Source organism: Gallus gallus, chromosome 2 (assembly GCF_016699485.2).
Source record: "Gallus gallus isolate bGalGal1 chromosome 2, bGalGal1.mat.broiler.GRCg7b, whole genome shotgun sequence".
In the NCBI taxonomy this organism is placed as follows: Eukaryota; Metazoa; Chordata; class Aves; order Galliformes; family Phasianidae; genus Gallus; species Gallus gallus.
This window is the reverse complement of record NC_052533.1, coordinates 112,160,811-112,185,706: the sequence shown is the minus strand read 5'-3', so window position 1 is coordinate 112,185,706 and position 24,896 is coordinate 112,160,811. Positions and strand designations below refer to the sequence as shown.

Here is a 24,896-nt window from a genome sequence, read left to right as displayed (position 1 = left end):
AGCCAAGTTTGCAATCTCTAGGAATGCAGGCCTGGCAAAGAGTGCAGTCAGGACCCTGAACTTCAGGTTGTTTAAGGAATTGTTAGATGAGATCCCCCAGGAAACTATCCTCAGGGATAAAGGAACAGAACAGAGCTGGCAGAACTTTAAAGATGCCTTTTTGAAAGCACAAAAGCTCTCCATTCCCCAGAATAAGAGACCAAGTAGATGAGGCAGGAAACCAGCATGGCTGAGCAAGAACATACTGGTCAGGATGAAGGAAAAAAAGGGAAAAGTATAATGGGGCCAGATTACATACATCCCAGTGTTCTGAAGGAACTGGCTGATGTGGCTGCCAAACTGCTCTCCATCGTATTTGAAGAACTGTGGCTGTCAAAGTCCTAATGACTGGAAAAAGGGGAAGATCACTCCCATATTCAAGAAACGGAGAAAGGAAGGCCCAGGGAACTACAGGCCAGTGAGCCTCACCTCTGTACTTGGGAATTTCATGGAGTGGGTCCTTCTGAAAGAGATGTTAAGGCACATGTGAGATAAGGATGTGATCTGAGACAACAAGCACAGCTTCACCAAGGGCAGATCATATCTAATTAGGTTGCCTTCTATGATAGACTGATGGCATCAGTGGACAAAGGAATGGTGACCAGTGTTGTCTACCTGGAATTCTGCAAAGCCTTTGACATGTTCCCATACAGTGTCCTTTTCTCTAAATTGGAGAGATATGGATTTGAAGGCTGGACTATTAGGTGGACAAAGATTTTTTTGGGTGGTCATAGCCAGAGGGTTGTTGTTAATGGCTCTATGTCCAGATGGATGCCAGTCATGAGTGGAGTCACCCAGGGGTCCCTCTAGGGACCACTGCTCTTAAGTGCCTTTATCAACAACATAGACAGTGGGATGGAGCATACCCCCAGCAAGTTTGACAACAGTACCAATCTGAGTGGTGTAGCTGATACAACAGAAGGGAAGGGTGCCATCCAGAAAGACGTGGGCACAATCAAATTGGCCACAAAAGAATCTCATGAGATTCTTACATTCATAGTGCAAGGAGCTGCACTCGAGTCAAAGCAATCCCAGATATGAATACAGACTGAGAGAAGAATTCATTGAGAGAAGCCCCACGTAGACGGATTTGGGGGTACTGGTGGATGAAAAGCTGGATGTGAGCTAGCAGTGTGCACTTGCAGCCCAGAAGGCCAACTGCTGCACTGGGCTTTTATGAGCGAAGTGCAGGTCTTAGCATTAAGGAATGATAGAATGGCTTGGGTTGGAAAGGACCTTAAAGATGATCTAGTTCCAAATGCTCTATGATGGGCAGAGACATCCTCCTCTAGATCAGGTTGTCCAAAGCCCCATTCAGTCTAGACTTGAACACTTACAGAGAAGTAACATTCACAGCTCCCCTGGGTAACATGTCCCAGTGCCAAAACACACTAAGAGCAAAGAATATCATCCTTATATCTACTCTAAATCTACCTTCTTTTAGTTAAAAACTATTGCCTCTGTTCTGTTGCTACACACTCTGAAAAAAACCCTCCTCACCTTTCCTGTTGACTCTCTTTAAGTACAGGAAGGCCACTACAAATTCTCCCTAAAGCCTCCCTAAAACCTTCTCTTCTCTAGGCTGCATAACCTCAACTTTCTCAGTCTTCATAGGAGAGGTGCTCTAGACCTCTGATCATCTTTGTGGCTCTCCTTTGGAAAGGATCCTTGGAAGGAGGATAACCTCCTTCAACCACTAGCTATGCATGTTTAGATACAGCCCAGAATACAGTTGGCTTTTTGGGCTGCAATCACACATTGCTGGCTTATTCTGTACTTTTCATTCACTAGTATCCTCAAATTCTTTTCTGAAGAACTGCTCTCTACCTAGTCATAACCAAACCTGTATTCATGTCTGGGATTGTCCTGACCCAGGTGCGTCTGGCCTTGTTGAACTTTATAAGGCTCCCGTGAGCCCAATTCTCAATACTGCGAAGGTCTCCCTGGATGGCATCTTTCCCTCCAGTGATGTTTAGTGCACCACACAACTTGGTGTCACCTACAGACTTGCTGAAAGTGCACTCCATTAACATCACAAAGATGTTAAACCATACTGGTCCCAGTACTGACCCCTGAGGTATACCACTCATTTTGGTCTCCATCACGATATCAAGCTGTTCACCACAATTCTTTGAATGAGACCGTACATTCAATTCCTTATCCACAGAGTAGTCCATAAGTCAAATCCATGTCTCTCCAATTTGGAGACAAGGATGTTATGCAGGACAGTGTCAAACACTTTGAACAAGTCCAGGTAGATGAAATCTTTTGCGCTTCCCTTCACCATAAATACTGTCGCCCCATCAAAGAAGGCTATTAAGTCTATCAGGCATGGTTTGCCCTTAAAGAAGCCATGTCAGCTGCCAACAATCACCTCCATGTTCAGCATGCTTTAGCATAGTTTCCAGTTGGATCTACTCCATGATCTTGCGAGGGTTCTGTAGTTCCTCAGGTCTTCCTTTTTCCTCTTTACATAAATGGAGGTCACATTTCTCCTTTCTTCAGTCACCATGAACTTCACCAGACTGCCACAGCTTCTCAAGTACAATGGACAGTGTCCTAGCAACTTAATCTGCCAGTTCCTTCAGGACCTCAGATCCTCAGATGCATCTCATCATGTCACATGGACTCGTATACATTTAGGTTCCTTAGATGATCTTCAACCTAACCATCTCCTTCAGTGGGCAGTTCTCCCAGTCCCTGCCTTTGCCTTTTGTGACTTGAACAGAGAATGTTATGCTTTTGGACTTGGCCAATTCATCAAGCTTTTCCAAATTCATCTGCAAAACCTTCCTCCCCTCAAGCAAGGAATAGATGTGCCACGTCAAAAGTGATACGGCTTTTCAAAGTATAGTATGCTGTCACATCTGCAAGAAATTCTTGGAAAGGTAATTCTGAACAAAAGGATACTTATGCTTTCAACTGGCCATGATGAGAACAGAACTAAGAGGGGTAGCCAAGATGAAAACAAATCTTGAGACTGATGTTCTGTGAGTGACAGAGCATGAATAGAGTGTCTTTTCTACCAGATTTTCCATCTGCATTAAATTTCAGGGACCCCAGCTCTTAAGAAAAGCTGGAGACATAAATTCACTTAGTGGCCTTTTGGCTTGTGAGTTTTCCATATTTGATGGTTTGGTGTTTAGTGGTTCAGGACTGAATTAGTTCTTTTAGAAAAAACAATTACTTTATATACATGGTAAAATACTTTAATACATTCTGCAGGCATTTTTCAGCGCCGTAAATCATGAGTTTTCCCAGCACCAGCAATGTTGACTCAACTGACTGTAGTGACAATAAAGAGCCAAAATAGTTGATTGAGTTAATAATACACAGACTGAAGTGTTTCTGAGTAGCATTCACAGAACAATCAATGTTGCATTATGACCTGTCTGGTCAATTGCCCGTGAATTATGAGGAATTAATATAGGCCTGGATAGGATAGGCTGTACACACCGGCACATGGAGCAATATTGAAACTGGTTTTATGATGACATTCATAGCACAGAAAAAGAGTCAAATGTGAGTAGAAGGGCCCAAAGTTTTGCATTATATTTTAATATTTTAAATGTTACCTGAAATGTTTCCATCATTTTTCCAAAAGAGTTTGTGGGATCTTTACCCTTATAGTATGTATTACATGTTCCAGTGCAGTAAAAAAAACAAGAAGTCTGAACTTGTTTAAAAGGAAGAAAGGAGTATGTAAAGCTTAGAAAAGTGTCAATGCCTTCCAGGGAGACACATACTAGAAGCTGCGAGGTAAGAGGCCAGATCAGAGAACCTCCAGAAGAGGTGTTGAAATAGCAATATATGCTTATATACCCACTGTCATGGCAGTATGCAGCAGACAACTATTTAAATAAGTTTTAATCCCAGTGTTCACTGAAAGAGATCTCTGAATTCTTTCTCCAGTTGCATGCAATGTACAGTCATGATCAAATGGTGTATGGTTGGCCTTTAGTCTGTGAATGCCTGTGAACCAGCGGAGCAGGGCTGTGAGGAGGTCCCTTCAGAACTTTTCACTGGCAAGGGCTTGCACTGCCTCAAGCAGAAAATCACACACCTAAGTGCTGGCTTCTGTCATCATAGCTAAGCAAACCCCAAGAGAGGATTTTTGGCTTGTGTTTAAGGAAAAAGACATTAGCCTTTTCAGCTGTATTCTCTAAAAGAGAATAATCTTGATCCACTGGAAAAAAAATCAAAACAAAACTTAAGGTTTTAAGATCCAATAGATTACAGTTCGATATTGTAAATTGAATAAATTCATCTAGAAATCACTATACATAAGAACAAAAACATCTGAAGTATAGCCTATAGGCAGGTTGTAACCTATGCTGGCTCCTCTGAGATTAATAGCACCTTCATCTCCGAGAAAATATTAATCATCATTAACGGGTTGGATTCCGGGCTTCTGCCATCCTTGCATTTCTGATTATTGAGAACTCATAGAGATAAGATGTATGTGCTATGAATAATCAGCCTAACTATTCTTCAACCAAAGTTACAAAAATCTGAAATTACCTACCTGGGTGGCCTGCACATGTCTCAGCTGAGATTTGAACGGAATGTTTTCATTTTCAAAATCTTTAACTGATGACAGAAATTATTCTTATATAGTAAAATATAAAATCACACTGGAAACTTAGATGTATTTTATACAGTGTATACATATTTGTTAACTATTTGCTGAGACTTCAATTTATTTTGGTACTTTTACAGCCTGACAGGTAGAAATAGAAAAGACCACAAGTTGTATTTCTCTTTGTATCAAGATAAATTTAGCTAAATAAATAGGTATTTGCACAGAGATTTTGTTTAACCAATTCTGTAGAGGATTCATTGGTGAAATTTAGATTAGGCTTCAAACCAAACTTTCACTCATCTCCATGCAGAGTAATTTCCTCTAGTGCTCTAGGCTACATATACATGCAGGTAGAAGTATCCAATAACTATTACATTTCTTATGCATGTAAACATACTATATTTTATAGTGAACAAGAGAAGCTGATGAACACTGACTGTTCATAGTTTCTTTTTTTGTTACTGAGAACTATAAATCTTTAGTACCTTTTAAAACTAGGTCACTACATTCCTCTGAAGTGTAAAATAAATAAGAATTTACTAGAATCAGTATATTTATTTTAAAGACTTAATGAGAACTTTAAAAAGTAAGTTGCACAAGAGTAATTCACATAAAAATGTACTATATATTACTGCACCTAGCTATGCTAAAAACACTTTTTTCAGGGTAAAGCAGTTAGAGCCGTAAGTTAGCTGACAACTAAGCTTGTCTTAACTCTCTAGTATATTTATCTAGTATATAATGGTTGGACTAGGTGATCTTGTAGGTCCTTTCCAACCTTGTGATTCTATGATTCTATGTGATTCATATACGAAACAGTATTTAATTACAAGATCACCCATGATATTTTAAACAGCATAGATGATGCTGTCTGACTTTGGAGCTATTCAGCTTTTTTCTTTTTTTTTTTTTTTTTTTTTTTTTTTCAGTGTATGACTGTTGCCACCCTCAGAAAGCTCCCAATTGCTAGAGAAAAATTTCACAACAGTGAAAAGAAATGTCTTTTCCCCAGTCACAGCTTCAGAAATTGAACAGTCATTTTGGCAGTAGTTTAAGAAAAGCACGTAAGGGGCTGATACCCGTCAGAGAGAATATTAACCAGAGTGCATAAAAGTTGGCAAAAAAGCAAGCAACAATGTTTTATGACTGTACCCAATACTTAACAACAATTAGGGCCATGAGTCCTGGCTGCAGTCTATTCTCTGTGTACATTTTGGCTCAGATCGAGAAGAGTCTGCAGTGAGGATGTGGTTTTCTAACTTTTGAACAGGAAGACAGATCATGGCTGAGATAATTAAGGGAAGATCTTGAGTGAGTTAGTAGGCTTGGTTAAAGGACCATGTTTTTTCCTTACTCAAATACAAGCTTTGTTTCTAGTAGAGAGAAAGACTGAACCTTTCAGTCAGTCTTTACTTTTGCCACAGAGCATGAAGTCGTCAATGCTTAAATGGGATTAAAGCTTTAAGCAGACTATAACTTTGAAATCCAAATTGAAACTGTGATTGCTTCTGCACTAAAGGAGAAATGACATCTACCAGGAGAATCTTCTCTTTGTGCCTTCAAGGGTATCATTATTCACATAAAATGAAAAATGTGCAAAGCAAAATTTTTGGTAAATGAAGGACCTTACTTTATGGCTCAGTTGATCAGAAACATGATATTCAGGGGAAGAATCATAGTGTTTCTTCAGGTAAAGCATTTATACAGAGGTATGTTAACCAATGTCAACATCATAAAGGCTAGGAAACTATAAATATGAGGGCAGCTCTGAAAGTAATGTCTTCTATTTTATTATGTGAGCCCATCATGTCAGAGGCAGATGGTGGTGGTATGGCAGCAGAGGTTGAGCCTTCCCACCAATATTCCACTACACTTTGTTGTCATGTGACAGATGGCAGCAGAGGGGCAGTCTGACAAAATGGCATCTGACATGGAAGCATGTATGAAGCAAAGGTGTGTCACTGAATTCCTCTACGCAGAAAAAAATGGCTCCCAATGACATTCATCGAGGCTTGCTGAATGTTTATGGAGATCAGTGGATGTAAGCACAGTCAGGCGGTGGGTGGTGTGTTTGCAGTAACAGTGGGCCAACTTCTTTGCTGCAGATTTTTACAAGGATGGCATGTAGGCTCTTGTTCATGACTGGTGAAAATGTACAGCTAATGGAGCTGAAAAATAGTGTTTTGTAGCTGAGAATGTGCTCTATCAAGTAGTGTCATTGTGCTCTATGTGCCTGTTGTAGTTTCTGTGGAAATAAATAGAAGGCATTACTTTCAGAGCTACCTCTGTAGAAAGACCTGTTGCATGAAAGATACAACTACATGTAAGAAAGACAGAAACAAAGATATTTATACCTAGTAAATAAAATTTTAAGCAAGTTTTGTTCTATACTTTTCCGCATTATAGCCAAACATCAGTTATGTGTCAGTGGTACAAAGTAATGAGTAAAGAGCAGAATATCATGGAGATGTATTTATTTATTTACTTTTGCCTCACAAAGCACGAAAGAAAACTGCGCATCTAAGATAATTAGCAGATTTTTTAAATGATTTTTTTTAAGAAAATTTATATTCCCTTCAGAGAAGTTAAATCAAATATACTAAATGCGTGGTATAGCTTTTAGTCTATACAAAAGCTGGAAAAGGTGAGCAACATGGAGGCTGGAAGAAGATATTTCTGTTTGAGAAAAGCTTTGAAAATAACTGAGTGTGAATAGAACACTTTTTTTTTTTTTTTCAGATACATTTTTATGAATTTGTGAGACATTCTTGGAGGAGTTCAGCATTTTAAGTATATGTTACCTACCTCTTCCCTAATTCCTGATTGAATGTTAACGATAGGCTCCTGGCAAAGTATCGCAAGTGAAAAAAGGACCACACAGGACCCAGTTGTGCTACAGATGGTACAAGAAGGAGTGAGGAGAGCTACACCAGCCTCTGCCCTGTCCACACTAGTACAGGTGTGCCATGCCTGACAGTGCCTGTGAAGAGATGCACTCTTTTTTGGACCTGCCTCCTGTTTCCCTACTAAATTCGTGTGTGTATTTAAAGAACTTCTAATACAAAATTTAATTAAAATCTGTTTAGAACATTTACTGCCTTCTAATTGTGTTTGCTCAAATCAGTTCTCTGCTCACAGGAAAACATGAGATTTTTCTTTTATTCAGTAATAGCAGGGATTGGGAAGAACTTGAATAGACAAGCTGTTCTGATCTGTTTGAATGTGAGTATCAGATCATCAGATCTAAGTTGATTATTTTTATCATGGCAATATCATCTTGACATGAAGGAATATAGAGATTATTTATTTCAGTACAAAGAAGATTGTGTTTCTCTTGTGTTTTGGAAAAGAAAAAAAAAAGAAAAGAAAAAAAAAGATGAGAAAAGTAATCAGACAATCACTAAGAGATATGAATAAGTGGAATCACATGACAAAAATTAGACCAGCACTGCTGAGTCTTATTGGCAAGCAGTCAGTAGGCCACTTGGCTTTTTAAGTGGTAAGGGCTATGTAGCATGGAAACAATGACTTGCAAGTACTGCATGAGGAGTATGCCTGATGCCTCCCAGCCTCAGACTCAGGGTGCACACACAGCTGCAGTTTTTGTACTTGCTGCACATACAGGTAGGTCAAGAGATATTCAAGAGATTCACAGATGGAAGCAGACTCAGCTCAGATGAAGTGTCCCAACAGACTTGAATCTAGTCTAGAGGCAAAAATATAACCTCAATTTTAGTCTATATCTCTAAGCACCTTAACTTTCCCATATTGTAGGAAATTCCTATATCCCAGCAACTACTGTATTTTCAATATTTTATATGCATATAATACCTTTGTCCTTATCATCATCTACATTCTGGTTTCCCTCTAACCAAAAAATACCTCAAATGATCTATTTCCTGTGCCAGACCTCCCTCTTTTCTTTCTGACATCTTTTGTAGATTTTACAGGATCTGGCCACATTTGTCTATATTTTTCATCTGGCTCAAAGCTTCAGCATCTCAGATCCTAAGTTCACCTCATTATGAAACTCAGTCATACTGCTTCTCAACAAGGGAGAACTCTAACTGATATACTTTTGTGCTCTACGATCATGAGCAATTAGAGCATTTTTGGCAAAGAAATATTCAAGCCCTATGTTTTATCTTTGACTTAACCATTGATATTAGTCTTGACCAAAACATTGTGAATAGATAATATTTGAAGGATGCATTCTATCCTGAGCCAATTTGCAAGTACAAGAGTTTTTGACAATCTTGAATTTGCTGAGTGATTGTTCAGATGATGCAGCCACATCTGTCAACCTACAAAAAAAATGTTTATAAATTTTTTTGCTGAAAAATCCCCTACAGCCTGGAGAACAAACCTTGGTAAAAACTTGCAAATAGAGAAGAAAATGCCCCCCTAAACTAGGTTTGTTTGTCTTCACATGAAGAATTTCTTCAGTAAGCTCAAATATGTATGTATTGTTCTGGAGACTTAAAATTCAAGCAGGGAACTTGTATAAATACTGTTGATAATCCCAAAACATTTCCAGAAAATGTTTCTGGAAAGTTTCTGCTAATCTCAGAAGCACTGAAATGAGTTAATCCTTTGATTTCTCATTCATCAATAGTACTAATTTCAAATTTACTTACTCTTTTGTTTATTTTCCCTTTATCTGTAATTTCTTTGGATGAGCTATTTGGCAGCCTTCCACGATACTTGAAGAAAACGTGAGAGAAACATTTCTGGTACTACCAGTGCATCTATCTTTGTTCAGAATAACCCCCAAAATTGTTGCATGTGATTTCCAGATCATGCAGAGGTTTGCAGACTTTCCTCTTCCGCATCACCGATTGTTCTTGAATTATTCAGTTTTTTTTAGTTAATGCCTACTCATTTGCTGTACATGCAAGAGTGGGTGTTATAGCTTCATTTACTTCATGCCATATCTTTGCCATTTGTAAATTTAGATTCTTCTAAACACATTTGTAAATTTATATTGTTGGCTGCAAAACAAGCTATGAAGGATCACTCACCATTATCACAGTCTGTCCATCTTGTACCAGAGAGTCATTGTAGGGTATTTTGGCTTCATGGGATGCAAGAAAGCAAATTGTAAATAGTTTTCACTATGCCAGCACAAGCAACAGCTTTGTTACTGCTTTCTGCTGAATCTGCTTCACAAATATTTGGTGCACAATGGCTGTTCAGGAATAGAAAGCACTATTTATCTAATTCTAATCTAGTTCAAAGAAATTTTGCATGAAACTCTGAACCAAGTGTGTCCATAGAAGTGCTGTCCCTGCATGAGGTGCTGGGACCATTCTTCTACCCTAATATGGAGAAGAGGCTGGAAAAAACGATGCTACCCTGAGGCAGCCAATGGGGTCCCAAGTGACTTGATATGAGGTGGGGCCTATCCATGTGGAGGGGCCAGGCTCTGAGCAATCTCTTCTAGCTGCCTATGCCCCTGTTCACTGCAGGGGAGTTGGACTAGATGATCTTTGAGGACCCTTCCCAATCGAACGAGATTCTATTTATTTTCTTGCTTCAGCATACTAGTTTCCTTCTAACTTATATACCCTATGAGCTGTATGAGTCACATGTGCCTTAATCATATTATTCCATTTTACAGCTTCAAGATAAGAATAATTCCAAAATCATCATTCAAAACTCAATTTTTCCACTCCAACTTTTATAGCTCAGAGAACGCTCCTGAGCAAAATATCTTTTCTAGATACAAAGGATACATTGCCACCTTTAAAAGCAACAAGATTTATTTCTGATTTGCTTTCATATGAACATGGTACACCATATTTCTGCTGAATTTCCTCTTGGCACGTTTTCTCTTTGGGAGCTGGCACTGATGGCTCAACCTCACAGTCACTTCTTGGCTTTATAGATAGGTATCTTAACCGCCTTCAAGGAAACTGTGTGAACATTTGCATATCTGCTTTTGAATTGTCCTCCACCATTGCATGTGGTATGTCTCTATCACAGGGACTCTCAAAGATCAGATGAGTTGTGTTTCTGAAGATGGGCTTTCTTCCAGATGCTTGCATTAGCCTAAGGACTGATGGGAAGTTCATAATTAAAACTACTATAGTTATAAGAGGGTCATAAACCTCAAGGAAGATGTCTGTCTCCTTGGCATACATTTTGTATGGAGAAAAGTACTGGGCTGTACCATCTGGCTTCGGCCACAGCAGAAAGATGCAGTAAGTGTGTGCTTCAGGCTGGGGAGGTGATCAGAAGAATATTATGAAGGAGACTGAGAAATGCATGGCCTAAAATGTCTGCAATTGTGGATCTTCAGGTGGAAAATCCTGATGAACTTTGATTTTAAAATAATGTCCTGTAAAGTGAGTGCATGCTGCAGTTGGTTGGATTTTTGTTTGTTTGTTTGTTTTTGTGTGGTTTTTGTTTGTTTGTTTGTTTTGTATTGGAATTATGTTTTTTTAAATTCTTTTGGATACCTTTGAAGGACCCAATGTAGGCCTTTCTTGGTAATGTCAGACCAAGACTACCAGAGCAGAAGAGTGAGAATAAGAAATAAGAAATAAGAAATAAAATATATTCAAACACAGGTGAAGAAAATGAGTATATAATACAATCAGTTTCTAAGGGGCTGAGGAAGTGGAGAAGATTGGGGCTGTTTAATTTTAAAAAAGAAAAAGAAAAAAAAAGAGAGAAATAGATGCTTCAGAAGGAATATATTTGATTCAGATAAAACAAGAAAAGCTGCAGAGAAGGTCAATAAGAAACTCCTGTTTATCCTCTAACAATACAAGAATGAAAATGTTTGATGAAATAGAAAAGCAATATACTTTTACACAGTTTGTAATTAACCTGTGAAACTGGCTGTCATGAAATATCAGTGCACTCAAGAGTTTCAGAGCCTTAGAAAAAGAGATAACATTTTATCTGGGTAATGAGAACATCCACCCCTAATCTAGGAAAAAGTAATATTTTGAACAGGATGAAAACTTTCATACTTTGGGATTCTAACCAATTTCAATTTGAAAGGCTGAGAGAATTCTTCTTTGGAATGATGTTTTAAAAAATTCTTCTCCAGGCATGTCGCAGGTAATTTTGTAGTGCTCATAACTGGGCTGAGACTGACCACAGCTTCGCAGCGTGACGTAATGACTGGCACTTTCTTTTATTCCTTGTACACACAGGTAAGATTCCCAACCTATGTAAAATCATACACTTTATATTACTGCAAAACACACAGAATCCTTCTAGCTGACTTTCTGGACTCTGATTTACTACGGGTTTTACATTTCAATTTTTTGCTGGATTTCCAAATTTGATTAGAATATTTAATGAATCAGAGTCATAGAATATCCTGAGTTAAACCGGATCAGCAATGATTATTGAATCAAGCTCCTTTCTCCACAGAGAATATAGATGCAACCCTGTACCTGAGAGCATTATACAAATGCTTTCTGAAGGTCTGCAGCTGTGACCACTGCACTAGGCAGCCTGTTCTATGCCCACCACTCTTTGGTGAAGAACCTTTTCCTAACATGCAGCTTGACCCTCCTTTGACCCAGCTCCATGTCATTTCCTAAGGTCCTGCCGCTGTCACCAGAGAGCAGATCTCAGCACTGCCCCTCCACTCCCCTCATGAGTTTGCAGATGACACCAAGTTGGGAGGAAGTGTTTATCTGCCCAAGGGTTAAAAGGCCCTACAGGGCAATATAGATAGGCTGGATTGATGGACTGAGGCCAATTGTATGAGCTTCAACAAGATCAAGTGCTGAGTCCTGCACTTTGTTCACAACAACCCCATGCAGTGCTACAGGCTTGGGGCAGAGTAGCTGAAAAGCTGTGGAGAGCAAAATTATCTAGGTGTGTTAGTTGACAGCTGACTAAACTTGTGTACTCTGGTATCAAAGAAGGACAATGGCATTCTAATTTGTATCAGAAATAGTGCAACCAGCAGGAGGAGGTAATCATCCCTCTGTACTCAGCACTGGTAAGGCCGCACCTTGAGTGCTGCATTCAGTTTTGGGCCCCTTGCTACAAGAAAGTCATTGAAGCGCTGGAGCATGTTCAGAGAAGTGCAATTAAGCTGATGAGGGGTCCAGAGCACAAGTCTTAAAATGAGTGCCTGACAGAAGTGGTATTGTTTAATCTCAAGGAGAGTTAAGGGAGACCATACTGCTCCCTCCAGGTCCCTGATAGGAAGCTATTGCAAGTTGCTGGCTGTCCTCTCCTCCCAGGTTACAGCAACAGGACAAGAGATAGTGGCCTCAAGTTGCACCAGAGGAGGTTCAGATTGGATCTTAGGAAAAATTTATTCTCAGAAAGAGTGGTGAGTTACTGGAACAGACAGAGTGGCAGAGTCTCTGTCCCTAGAGGAGTTCAAGAAATCTGTGGATGTGGAATTCAGGGACATAGTTTAGAGGCATAATGGTGCATGCCCGCCCAGTGCTTGAGGCAAGGCGGCAGCAGTGCAGAGCAGAGCGTGACAGTCCCTTCTCCCACCCCGCTGGCAGTGCTGGGACTGAAGCACCCCTGAATACTGCTGACCTTTTTAGCTCCAGGGGACATTGGTAAATCACTTGGTTAACTTGCTGTTAATGAAAACCCCCCATATCCTGGGAGTTCTCAAGCTGGACTGCTTTTCAGCATCTGATCTCCCAGTCTGTATGTATACCCAAGGTTTTCCCATCCCAGGTGCAAAGTCTGTCACTTGTAAAACTTCAAGTGGTTGGTGATTGCACATGAAGCAAATGATAAAATTAGTCCCCAAAATTCAGAAGGCTTTACTCCTGCAGTCTTAGTATATTCAAGATTTTGTCTTATATACTGCTTACCACAAAGAAAATAATATTTCAATTTTTCTTATGACTCTTACATTTTTTGCCATGACTTTTCTCTGTGACTGTTCTTACTCTAAACTTTTTGTTACTGAACCCAATGGAAGCTTTATTCATTGTAGTCTCCATCTGTGGTGTTTCAATGTCTGGTTGTTTTGTAAAGAACCATAAATCTGAGAAACAGTTCATTAAAATAATCGTTTCAATTCCAGTATCCTTCAGTTCTACAGATGCACACACACAGAATCAAGCATTGCACTTTCAATTATCAAGACCAAAACTCAAGCAAACAACAAAAATCAACAACAACAAAAAAACCCTTGCATTCTTACATAGAGATGCTAAACATTTTGTATTTGTTTTTGGTTTTTTTTTTTTGTTGTTTGGTTGGTTTTTTTGTGCTTTTTTTTGTTTGTTTGTTTGTTTTCTGGTGAAAACTAAGAGTAGAGTAGGTAGGAGGGGTAAGCAAGAGAAAAATGCTTACTACAAAATTTCAGTGTTTTTCCCTGATGAGAAGAAGAGAAAGGTTTTCATTTTGGAAGATAAAAGGTTTGAACAACCTGAGATTACTAATGCCACATTGTTTTTCCTTATTCAAACTAAAGGCTTAACCTTTAGCCTTTCATATCACAAGCAACTGACTTAACTCCAAACTATTAAATGGTTAAATGGTTGTTTAACAGATTCATTCGTTAGAAGAATTGGAATAACTGACAAGGAACTGGCTACAAAATTGATCTGTTCCCTTAACTAGTTGTGTAGGATGACTGAAGGCTTCAGACTGACTCCAACTTTGCTTTTTCTCCAGTTTGTTGGTTATTGTCTTTTTGAGATAGAGATCTTTAAAGTATATGTGCTAAGCTGTTGCTCTGACTTACCCTTTTTAAAAGCCCAACTCTTATCTTGCTCTGTGGAGAATGGATTCCTAAGACTGAATTACTATGGTTTTGTTGTTTTTGAACATCACATTAATTCTAAATTTAAATGAGACTGAGTATTTGATGAAATTATCATTGAAACAACATGTTCTGTAACCCCATCAAATAAGCATTTTCAGATAGAAATATTCTATTAGAAAATTCCCAAATGGTTTATATAGTCAATACAATCTGGTTTCTTGTTTTCTTTTAGAACACCTAAAATAACCAAAATATTTTGATCTGTACTTTATAAACTCAGGAGCTCTATCCCAGTTTTCATGAGTCCATATATTCACGTCCTTCTCTTTCTATTTGTTGCATATACATTTTGATTAATATTATGTAGAATAACATTCAAACATAGCATCCAGGTAGAAAATGCTGCAAGTAGTTTTAATGCATTGATGATCTTAATATAATTAAGATGTAATTATTTGGTTGAGAAAACTGAATGTGCATCCATGGAAGTCATTGTTGAGGACTCTAAACATATCCAGACAGTAGCTGTGTTAATATGTTTATGTGGAACCTAGACAGTTGCACAAGGCATTAGCCATTATTGGTACAATGTCTTTTGCACATAGGATGCTCTAAGACATACGGTTTGGTTTTGGGGTGGTGGTGTGCAGAGACAGGAGTTTGGACTCAGTGATGTTGTGGTCCCTTCCAACTCAGGATATTCTATGATTCTATGAAAATATATTGCATAGTTCTTCTTTTATTTTCTCACTCTCTGTTTATTTTTTTGTTTTTGTTTCTGTTTTTGCTTTGTTTTGTTTTCCAGCTAAAATTCTTCAAAAGCTTTTAAACAACACAGCCAGATATTTGTCAGAATTTGAAAAGCAGAAAAAGCAGCAGAGGTTCTCCTGTAGATACAATTCCTTTCATTCTCGATTACTTACAGTAAGCCAATTTTTTAACGGACAGAAAATTATTTTAAAATCCTTCAGAGTATGAGCCAGATTACAGCAGAATCTCCCTAAGCAATGGAAAACAGTTAAAAAATAATAAGAACCTAATCACTCCCTTTAATGAAAAACTTTACAAGGGAGGAAAGATTTGCATGTATATGTTGCTCTGCTTACATGCCTGTGTCCCTGTGAAGCGTGTTCTTCAAGTACTATCCTGGAACATAAATGCTGCCATGCTTCGTGATCCAAGACCTAGGTAGGGAGGAGACAGTGCTGTATTTGTGTCATCTTATTTTTGGCAGTAATCTTGGCTGTAAAAACAAAAAGAAAACTATAATGTGTTATTTCAGTATTGACAAATTATTAATGAAAAAAAAAAAAGATTTAAAAAAAAAAACAAAACACCAAAAGCACAGAGGACCCAAAACAAGAATCCTGACAATCACTGTATTTGGGCACAGGTGTAGAGAAGGCTATAACAGCTGAAGTATGCTGTTCACTGTGCCATTGAAGGCAGACTTCTCCTCTAGCTACTCACCTGTGTCAGAAATCCAGAATTAAAGTCAGTATGCTACTTCATATCCAATGGAGTAGATTCAAACATTCAGTAGCTTTCCTTCATGCAGTATAAGGAACCAAGAGATGGCACAGACTGCTCATATGCACTGACTCTGTCTGTGTGTCTGTCGTTATGTGTATGCATCTATCTATCTATCTATCTATCTATCTATCTATCTATCTATCTATCTATCTATCTTCTAACCACAGTTACAGTTTCTACAGTTATGACAAATCATTCAATGAAACAGTATTCCAACAGTGGCAACTAAAAGTGACAAAGAACATGGACAGAGCAGGTAAATTTTGACTGCCAGATTCTTCCAGACAGAAAGTCTGGTTTCAGAAGTCTGCTTGTAGTTTGAATCATTTGATAAGATAGTATGAGTAGGGAAAGAGTTTTCCTTAGGACAAAACACTAATCTGAAACTCCCCATAATATTTAGAAAACAACTCTCAACTTCCTCATTCCCCTGGATTGCTTTTTTTTATTCAGGTATAATCTGCATCGAATTTCAGAGTATTTCAGTCAATTCTATTTCACCAACAACTCTTGCAAATCTTCTTGTATTTTCTAGAGATTCAGCAGCAGCAGCTGTTTTCTTGGCACAATCGTAGGTTGTTTCCTAACACCTCATTGAGCTGCAGTTCCTTCCTGCATAGAATAGGCCGATACGTTCCAAAACAACTTTATGCAGATTGGTTGAATTCTGTCTACATGTTGGTTGATGAGGTGAATGCTTGACAGAAATACCTTCCCAATTAATGTGTTTGATCCATTCTTGCCTATTCCAGGAGATTCAACAAGGAATTCACTTCAGCAGTGGAAAAAGCATAAATACAGAGCCCACTGCCTGTAGTAGGGACCATTTTATTTAACAGGTTGAAATTTATTACAGAAGATAAATGTATTAAGCAACTGGTCCTTATACTGAAAATAAATAAAATGAATAGTTGCAGGTAAGGGGAATATTTTTAGGAGGCAAAGCAGATATCTCTAGAATGAAAAAAGAAAGTGGAAGGTAATCTCCAAAAGTATGCTGTCCATGAAGGACTGGAGATGTGCTGGAGATGAATATGCTGATTGTCTGGTTGTCTTGAGGTCTTGTAATCAGCTTATGTGGCAAGGTGTTGGTAACAGGGCACTACAGAGGTGGCCCCTGTGAGCAGTGCCAGCATTGCCCCATGTCAGATCAGAGCCAGCTCCAACTGCTCCAAAAGGGACCCTCTGCTGCCAGAGTTGAGGCATGAGTGATGCTGGGTGTGCTCTGAGAGAGCAGATTTAAGAAGGGAAACACAATGCAACAGTGGATGTGGCTGAAGAAGGCTGCAGCCCATGCAGAGTCTCTACAGGAGCATGCTCTGAGCCAGAGCTGCAGCCCATGGTGGGACAGGAGGGCTGGGAGAGCTGCTGCCTGTGGGGATCCATGTGGAGCAGTTCCTGACGGATGGGTCCTGTGGTACAGCCCCATGTTGGAGCAGTGTTTGGAGAACTGCAGCCTGTGGGAAACTCATGTGGGATCAGCTAGGAAAAGACAGCATCTCATGGGAGGGACCCATGTGGAGCAGAGGCAGAGAGTGACCATGGAGGAGTAGCAGAGATGAAATGTTGAGAACTAACCACAGCCCCCATTCCCTGCACACTGCTCAGGGGAGAAAGTAGAAGATGGTGGATGGGGGTAAGTCTGTTAGTGATAGGAGATAAGTTATATTAATGTCCCTGTGCTGAATATGTTTTGCCCATTACAGTAATTGGTGAGCAATCTCCTTGCCCTTAGCTCAGCCCTTGATCACTCTTCCATCATATTTTCTCCCCCTCTTTGTTTGAGGAGAAGGAGTGAGATTGTGCTTTTGATGGAGTTTAGCTTTTACCACTGTCCTTTGAAGTAAATAAAAGAGCTCCCTCTGAGTTCTCAATAAGTTTTTACCTATATCTTCCTTCTGTGTTCTAGCATGGACAATTATTTAGTGCTGAAGATCTAAGGAAAGTAAAATGTAACTCAACTGTTTTCATTAGGGTATTTTGGGCTAAATGGGTATTTGGGAGGAAACAGGGAGTATCTGTTTCCTAACATCATACCTTGTTATGCACTAAAATGACTTGCATGTTTAAAAGACCTGTTGAACACACATCAGTCCCGTGTTTACTTTGCATAGAATGTCTGGAGCTGTTTTGTTTTTCTCTCACTTAATCTATTTGTACTGTAGAAATATATTGCATCTCCTACCACTCTATTTAAGAATGTGACTACAACACTTCATTATTAGATTTGCAACTCTCAGAAATTATACTTTGTGAAAGAAAGGGGAAACATCCTCAACTAACTAATTAATGTACTGTTTGGTTCTGTCAGTTCTTCATTAATACATACATACGTGGAACGGGAGTCAAAGCTGCCATAAAGTATAGTACATTGCACTTATACACGCTCAGTGAATTTATCACATGATAAACAAAACTTTTCCATTCAGCACAGCTGTTACAACCCCCCTGTGTTGTTATGGCTACCCGAAACACTGGTTAGCCTGAAGTTTCCCCTATAACTAAACTAGTTACTGGTGATATATTTCCACCCACTTGTTTTACCAGCAGGCATCCCAGTGTTTGTTCAGTGTTAAACATCCTCAATTTATTTAAGGAAAATTCTAGGTATTAGAAAAAGCACAGTTTTTTATACCACACTCTGATATACACGTTGAGTATATAGTCACCTAAAGCTGTGTTTGTAGCATATAGACTATGAACATTTATGGAGACAGGATTAAAAAAAAGAAAAAAAATCTTTTTCTTCCCACTATTCACACAATGTTATTCAGCTAGACAGTAAGTCAAACATAGTCCGGAGATAATTTCAATTGTTCAATCCTTTTGAAGCATTTTCATATAAGCTGAATTTTGGCTTCATGGCCTTTCCAGATAGCTCTAAAGGAGAGTTAAACAGATGTTTTTACCGAAGAAAAAAGGCAAATGCAGTGTTACACAGGAATTCATGTACTCTGTGAAGAAGGGCTATTTCTGAGTACTGGTCTGGGGAAGTGGGGAGACAGACACAGACAGAGAAGAAAACCTTTTTCCAGGGTCATTTCTGTCAGCATCAACACCAGTCTGTGGATCCCAGTTCCCTCTCCACTTTCAGCTGCTCATTTCTACACCCACATGCCTCCTCAGTTGTGTCAGAACAACTATTTGTGGGGCTGTGCAGATAACCAGACAATAGAACTGGTATGTGTTAAAAATAACAGCGTATATTTCACCTGTTGAGTTTCTTGATTGGCTGACCACATGGCTTCCCAGCTAATGTCCCCTAACAGAGGGGGCAGTGCAGGGTTGGAAGATGAGAAGCAGGGAGATGAGAGTGGGCAGAAAGAGCTTGAGTAGCTGCTGCTGCTGAAGCAACTGAAAGATTGGTGTGAGTCAGCCTGATATCATAACCCTGACCTTATAATAAAAGGAGGGTATTGGCCTAAAGAGGCCTGGTTCTAAAATACAAAAACTGAAAGAGAATTTCTTCTTTGGCTAAAGACTCCAGCCTTTCATCATTCTTGAAAAGGAGCAGACTTGCATCAGAGGCATTCTCCTCTGCTATCAATTTCTCCTGATTTTAATAAGTGCAAAACTAGATTGGTGAACAAGGCTGGAACAGACTTAACATATCTATGGCGGTGAAAAGCCTGAATCACTGTTTTGTGCATTTTCATGCTTTTGTTCACAAAGTAACACAAAACAGAAAATTGGCTTGGCAAATGATACAATTTTTAATGGTTCTCTACTCATCTTGTTTGGTAGCCCAGGCCACCACCGTATTTGCTTATGAGAAATCTTCCAGTAGATGTAATTTAATTATAGTGTTTGGCAGTTATATTTGCTAGTCTTTACACATCATACTGTCCAGTAGTCCTCTGGTTCACATAATAGCTGACAATGATATCAGCAAGGGTATGTTTATGAAACAATGGTAGGTAATTTCTGCTTTGAAAAATTTAGATTTTCTTTCTTCTGAAATAATAATCAGTCATCACAAATTAAAAAATGTGAACACAATTTAACACAGGGCTGTGCAGCAGAAGAGTGTTGGTAACTGTTGGCTCTGTTTTAACAGAAAAGCAAATCTAATATAATGTAATGTATCTTTACATTATTTAATTACCTGAAATACTGTGTCAAGTTATCTGACATTCTTTGTGTCCTAACAGTAACGTGATCCTGACTTCGGTGTGAGTCTAAGACCTTTTTCTGATCTACTTATTACTCCTGCCTTTTCACTTGAAGTATTGCTTGATTTCCTTTCATCTCTTATATAGATATTAGACATATAAAACAGCCCAAACAAAGCTATGTTCTAGTTTTACCAACAGCAATGTACATGCTTAGCTTTAAGTTTGTAACAAGACCATGGATGTCAAAGGTATTTCAATTTAAAGACACACATAACTGTCCAAAGGACTGGGTCTACTGCCATGTAAAGATAAATATCAGAAACAAAAATGGAAATACTTGAGCATATGCACAGCTTACTGTGGCATTACTAAGTCATTAGGGGTGATTGCTTGTGCCAGCTACCTAATATAAACATTAGATGATTTTGCATCTCCCTGATTGATCATACATTTGTTAGAGATGGTGAGATGAATTTCCTATCTCCATACAGGCTGAAAAAATAATAAAAGGGAATAGGATGGTATAAAAGAGAAAAGACCTTCTTCTGAATCCTGAAGGTCATTTCTTCATGAATACAGAAATACACTATCACTTGGTAAAAATTGTACAAATATATCCTGTTACATAATGCTCTGTATTTATATTTTAAACATTTTAGTGAAATATTAAACAGATTCAGTTTGAGATCCTGTTATTAAGCTGTATGAAAGGTCATGACAGCAGAAAGACTGCAGTATCTACTCTGAGCAAAGCAGCTTTCTATTTGGTAACTAAAAATAAGAACATTATAACTTTCCCGTGTCTTACTTTTTGTAAGTAACTTTTTTTTTCTTGGGGGGAAGGGTATTTTTTTTTTTTATGTTTAAGTGTACATTCCCAAGCTCTTTCTTATCCTTTCTTTAATTCTTCCTGTTTAGCCCCTGCTTCTTCCTCCCATTCTGCCTTTCCCCCAGTTCTCTTCAATTCAGTCTCATCCATGTGGCCTTAGACAAACTGAGTGCAAAAGTCCTGAATAGGGTGAGCAGATGTCCCATGAAAAAAAAGTCATGAGGCCATCCATTTTTTCCCCATTTCTTTACATTACACTACTCAGTTGCACAGTACAGGAAAAATAGTAGACAATTTACATAGAGTAAATTCTTGGATAAACCTGTGCTAAAATACTGGAAGAGGAAATATTACAACAGTTTGTCAAAATTAAAAAAGTAAAACAAAAAACATTGTTCATTCTTTGCAGTTATGCCAGCAGGTTGTCTAAAACATCTGCTCTGGTAATATGTCACAAGCAGTAGCTGGTGCAGGTTAGGCCAGTACATAATAGAAGTAAATGTATTTTTAAATGCCAGGTTTTAAAAGAAGACAGATCTGCTTGGTATCTCATTATAAGGGAAATGGCTTTTCATGTCACCCCATCAGTAGTTGTGCAGCTTTGAGGAAAGTTTCAAAGGTTACGATCCATACTTTTTAACTCTTAACTAGTGTACAATTTTCCCGTGAAGAAAAGTCTGGATCATTTTAATTCTGAAATAATAAAATTGACTTTTTCTTTAAAACATGAAACAGAAATTATCTTGTATCTATATCTGTTAAATAACTGTACTCTTAATGATAATATTCCTGCCATTTCCTGAGAGGAAAATCCTTTACGAACATCATGCAGAATTCCTACTGTATATGCATGCATTTCTGCATGTTCATGCACATATACATACATGTATCTCAAAAGCATTTTGGGGCAGATTCTGACATCTTGAATGCTGTGTTCAGTTCTGGGCTCTTCAGTTCAAAAATGACAGGAATCTCATAGGAGTCCAGTGGAGGATCACAAAGATGATTAGGGGACAGGAGCATCTCCCATATGAGGAAAAGCTGAGAGCCCTGTTCAGTCTGTTCAGTCTGGAGAAGAGAAGACTGAGAGGATATCTCTTGATGCTTACAGATATCTAAAGGGCAGGGGTCAAATGGATGGGTCCAGGCTCTTTTTGTTGTGGCCCAGTGACAGGACAAGGGGCAACAGGCACAAACTGGAACACAGAAAGTTCCATGCAAATGTGAGGAAGAACTTGTTTATTGTAAGTGTGACAGAGCACTGGAATAGGTTGCCCAGAGATGCTATGGAGTCTCCGTCTCTGGAGATATTCAAAACCCTCCTGGATGTTTTCCCGTATAGAAGATTTGAACTAGGTGGTCTCCTTCCAAGCCCTATGATTCTGTTATTCTGTGCTAACACTGAAGTAAAACCACTGCTTAGTCACATCACTGAAGCATAAATTCAGTTTTCTCTGCAGAGAGCAGAATAGACCTATCTTAAATTTAAAAAGTCTTGCATAAATCCATGTTTTGGATCCAGATTTGATAAACAACTACAATGTATGCTAAACTTAAGAATGTTTGTGTGTTTAAACTATCTAACTGAAAGTTATTTAATTTTTCAAAATGTACCAAACAATGGATTGTCCAGCAAAGTACAAAAACCTGTTAGATGGTACAAGGTTTCTGGCTGAATTAAATACTTAAGTAGATGATTCCCTTAGAACTATGTATGTTCCTGAAGTTATGTGAATACATAAAGATTTTAGTAAACTTTGTCTGTATCCTTACTGTACAACACCAATAATCATTGATGTCCTTTTGCTGCTGGTAGTGAGTGTATAATAAAAATAAAAGAAGAAATACACTATCCCAAGTAAGAAGTCGCTATCTTTTTCTGATTCTTATTTTGTCTAGAATAAGTCAAACAGTTGCTCATCACAAAACGCATGCATGCATACCAGCTTTTACTACATTTTCATCGAGAAGTCAAGCATATATACTTTGGTTAAAATCTTAGAGAAACTAATCCCAAAATAAAATTAATCAGCACATTTTTTCATTTAGGCAGAAAAAGTCCTTGCTCTACTTGTTTTGGAGAAGTGTTTTAAAGATCTTCTAATGCACGCTTACTGACTCTTGGAGTGGCTCCATCTCTAGTTTTTCAGCAGTAAAAATCCCATAATTTGAAAAATTTTGTGTATGTTCCCCTGTGCTCATATACAACATAGTAAAGCTCAAGATATTTTTTAGAATAAGACTATATCTTCCTGGATTGAATTATCTCTTCATTGAAACTGAACAGAAAAAATATATATCTTTCCTTTGTATGGGCTACACACTCAGGCCTCATCTTTTTTTTTTTTTTTTTTAATAAAAAATATTTACTATGTTGAACATATTCTAAAACTGCAGTTAAGAAGTGTGGGGAATAAGGAAAATGAATGATAAATTATAAAAATGCACCAGAAAAAAAAAGGCCTTATTATCTGAGGAGGGTTCTGCTTTGCATTGATATTACATAATAGTACTTTACTCCGAGATACTCTCAATTTCTTAACCAAATTACCCTTTAAATTACCAAGCAAGGGCCATATGCTTCCCTCATTTATGCTGTGCATATCTTCTCACTTAATTTAAACAAGAGAGACATGGTAAGGGTCTCTTTAGTTTAAAAGGAAACCTGCATGCATTTCTTTTAGTGCAATTTTCTGAAAGTTACCATGGTGAAAACTGCTTTTTTGCAGAGAGTCCTCATGATCTCTGACTCAGTCTAGAAGTTCCTCTTTTTTACCTCCTTTGAACTGTAATCTTTCTGTTCAAGGACTAGACAAGACTCTTCTTCTGTGTTCCACAACAGCTACTTTATTTTCCTAGGGAGAGTTACGGTTGTATGAATAGCATCTGAGGCAAGAAAAAGACTGATTCAGAAATGAACATAAATTTACTCCCAAATATAAATTAATTCATAACTCAACAAGGCCACAGAGATTAATCATATGCCTATAATTATGTGAAGTGTTTAGGTAAGTCACTACACAGGGGTCAGTTTTCTTGGAACTGGAGTGACTGGTCAGAAACCAGAATGAACACATTAAGACTACTTATATTCACAGGTCTGTAATTTGATTATTTTTTTCTGGGTGTATTTGTGCATGCAGCATGGTACTGGAACATTTGCTTCATTGTTTCAAATGGTCTAAGATTGCTTATCTAGTGGTGATGGGGTGAGTGATAGAACCAAAATGGTATAACTTCTAAGAAGAGATGAGGTTAGCAAGTTGGATATACAACAAAAATTGTCATGCAACATTAGGTTTCTAGTCTCCACAGTATTATTTCCTTAAAAGGCTAATTGATGTAGGGTACCAAGAGTATGAATAGACTGAATTAGGATATAGCTACAATTGTTTATGTACAGTCAGAAGGTGGTCATAACTAAGTAGTCTTGATGAAGTAAATATACTGGATGCTGACAGAAACAACAGCACCTACTTCTTGAATTGTAAAATTTAATGTAAAACAATATTTAAGTCCTGTTTAACCTTCTTCAGTGGTGACATGGAATCCACCTGTTTCCACTCCTGTGCCTCACTTATGGTAGTTCAGTGACAACAGAATGTAATTAAGTCTTGAAGACTTCCATTTGAATGTGAATTTGAGATGGTGCGGTAGCTGAGATCAAATTCTTTAAGACTTTCTGTGGAGAGCTGACCTGTGGAAATTGGACACACTCTTGTCAAGAGGATGGCTTGATACCAACAAATGTAGATTTTTTAGATACAAAGTTTTAAAAGACTCACATAAGAGTGAGTTTGCACATTCTTCCCTCTAGTATACACACCCATAACTCATTTATAGCTCTGTACTCTCTTCTTCTATAACACCACATGCAATTGTGCCATAGAGTCTCCCAACCAGCTGTACTTAATGTGTTGGCATAATCATTTTGTTGTTGGGAAATTCACATTTCAAAGGATTCCTGTTATCCATTCCTTCCTGCTGCTGCAGCCAAGAATGTCACAAAATTAGACGACCCAACTCTCAACTTCTCTCATACTGGGAAGAAGAATATCGCACTCAGAGACAAGCATTAAGAGG

The 24,896-nt window shown here is 38.3% G+C and overlaps 1 long non-coding RNA gene across 1 annotated transcript in view; it reads right to left on the bottom strand.

Moving 5' to 3' along the window:
• Positions 1 to 24,896, bottom strand: part of LOC107052734 — an 80,424-nt gene that overhangs the window by 36,954 nt on the left and 18,574 nt on the right. The window contains exons 2-3 of the long non-coding RNA XR_005857395.2: positions 15,443 to 15,579; positions 9,643 to 10,679 (exon numbers count right to left, since the gene is read on the bottom strand). This is a non-coding gene — a long non-coding RNA (uncharacterized LOC107052734). The remainder of the gene's footprint in view (positions 1 to 9,642; positions 10,680 to 15,442; positions 15,580 to 24,896) is intronic.